Here is a 2,808-nt window from a genome sequence, read left to right as displayed (position 1 = left end):
TCCTCTACTTCCGGCGTAGCTGCTGCGGTGCCATATCTGGCTTTCTGAAGGCTTCATGCCCCTAGATGACGTAGCGCGGGAAGAGCAGAGACTCTTTCCATGTGAGTGTGCTCCTGGAGAGCAGTCCTGAGCACGACATAGAAAGCGCAGTTGGCGATACCGGCGGCTGCGTAAATTGCGCTATCCTTAACGATGATGACCCTATACTACGTCATCACAGACCGTGACAATGTTTCTATGCACTGGAGCACTCAATTAAACCTAATTGTTTTTTTTCTGTAAGAGAATGGCTCAAGATTTCAGCTTAGCCCTCTGTATACCTATGCTGCAGAATGTCTTAGAATGACGGGCACTGTGTATCTTTCCAAGTTGGTAAGTATTCATGTGACTGTGGTAATGGCAATAGTGTCTTGCTCTGAACACCGCGTAATGAACATCCGTCGTTTGGTGCGGTGCGCGAAGGCCTTGAGGAGTATCCACAAGTACCTTGCAAAAGTATCGCTGGAACTGAAAACTTCGATCCATTTAATAGGTCCTCATACGCCTGGTAGATTGCAAATTTGTCATTCTCCATGGTCTTACTTTATACGCAGTGCATTCTCCGTGCTTAGTATTTTTGACGTATTCGTAGTTCGTTTTCAGGATTAGCCGGCGCTAAAACAATGACATTCTAGTAACAGCTCCTGTAAACTATCCTTTGTGGCCGGTTTACGAGCATGACGGCTGAAAGCTATAATATATAGTGGTCGGTGCAGAATCATGACTGCTTTTACTGGCATAAAGTGTTAGGATGATGACGATCATGATCATGAACACGATGCTCTTTCACCTAAAGCTCACGAAGAGTTTCGGATGAACAAGGGGAGTTGTGTCATTCATCGCACCTGCGGAATAATTTCACTTAGCGCTGACGGGAGTGCCACCTGCGCGCAGACACGCCGGCAGATCCGGTCTTCTACTCGGCGGAGAACTTCGAGCCCAGGCCTGACCAAGAGCTGGTGTGCACCGTGTCCCGGGGCGTGTTTCGGGACCCAGTCGAAAGGCCCAGCCACCACGTGTTCTATTCCATCTGTATCCCTGGCAGGCTACCAATGGGCACATTGTGTCCCCGAGAGATTTCCGTGTCGCAGCTCGTGCCCGCGGTGCCCCTCGTGGCCAACATGATCGCCCGGCTCAATGTGCGCTGCCCACGTGGAGGTGAAGGCTGCCCCGTAAAGGTGAGTCCCTATTGAACCATCTGCTCTTCGCCAATGAGACAAGCTAAAATCATTTCTAACACAAGGGGCGATAAACCGTAGAAACATTCAGAAGCAGGCAAATAGGAAGAGGACGACGACGGAAAAACACAGGGCAAGCGTTCGTCCTTCGTTATCTCCCGTACTGGTCCTCATCCGCTTGCGAGCTGAACATGAACATTTATCGAGAGGCCCGTGTATCAACGTAATAGGTAACTTTACTTCTTCTGGGCACGATAATCACGTGCTCCAATTAGTTCCTCTGGTCCTTTCAAATAATCCTGAAATGTTGCGCTAGTGTTCTTCCCATCCCAAACCATCCGCCATTAGCCAGGTTTAGCTAGCCATTCGGCCCTGAAGATTTGGCCCTGAAGCACTGGCTGTCCACGTCCTGCGGTTCCTGCAGTTAGCTTATGCCCTCCAGCTGCTTCAGGCGGTGAAGGAGGCTTATTAAAAGGCAGGGCTGTTGAAGTGTACATTGCTATTTCAATCACCGCCCACAACGTCGAGCGTCTTCGACAAGCAACGTGTTCTCAGTGCCGCTGCTTCTGCATGCGTTCTCGTCGTCGTAATTACAAGGCAATCATTCGACATTTCATGTAGTTATCCAGTAAATGTTCACAGCTTTAAAGAAAATGTGTGTGGATCTGTAGAGGCATGGGTGCCCTACTGCGATACAATTGACAATCGTATCGGCAGGACAGAAAGCTATTTACAAGCCCCAATGACATACGCATGACATAAGGCGTTAATGTCTCCTACAACAGGAATTGTTTCGTTAATGCAGGAAACAGAACGGAACATGAACAAAGCCAAACGCGAGCGATCGTCAAGTTCTACACAGGTAGTTATTGATTGCACGCTTAATAATTACAGAACAAAAACTAGCTTCAGTAATGGATATCATGTCAATTCACAATACAGAGCTTTTCAGATTATTCTATTACATCAGACTAGCAGTCGAAACAAGTAACAACGATTACAGAAAAATGGAGACCTGATGTGATCAACAGTGGACGAGCGTTTGGTCTCTCAGTTTGGAGCCAGCGTTTCGACTAAGGGTTTCGTGAGGGCATCAACTACTTTTCTGTATATTAATAATGAAAGGCGCCGACCAATGTCAGAGTGTACCTACGGATGAAAGCCTTCGCGAACCAAGACCCCGATTCGCTAGAAAAACAGAATGTGAAAATCCAACGCACATGCTGTACTCTGTGTGTAGCGAGGCTTTATCGAAGCAATTTACTATGTTCTATGAAAAATAAAGTTATGCGTACAATTGTGTTCATTTTATTGCGATAGCAAATATATGGACGCTTCAAGCGGATTTCTGCCGTCGTCGTCGCCGTGACGTTCCATATAAAGTGTTGATAAAATCGTCGCCGCGCGCCCTTATGCTGTATGTGCGAGGGAAAGCGCGCGAGGGACGCGTGTTTTCACGGAGAGCGAACGCACGGCGAGAGCAAACACGACCATCGCGCGAAAGGCCGTGGAGGAATGGGAGGGAGGAGGGGGGGGGGTACGCCTTCTACTCTGCCCGACTCTGCGTACTTGTACTTTGCCCGGCTGTGGT

Source organism: Dermacentor silvarum, chromosome 1, assembly GCF_013339745.2.
Source record: "Dermacentor silvarum isolate Dsil-2018 chromosome 1, BIME_Dsil_1.4, whole genome shotgun sequence".
NCBI classification, from domain to species: domain Eukaryota; kingdom Metazoa; phylum Arthropoda; class Arachnida; order Ixodida; family Ixodidae; genus Dermacentor; species Dermacentor silvarum.
Note: the sequence above shows the minus strand (reverse complement) of the source record.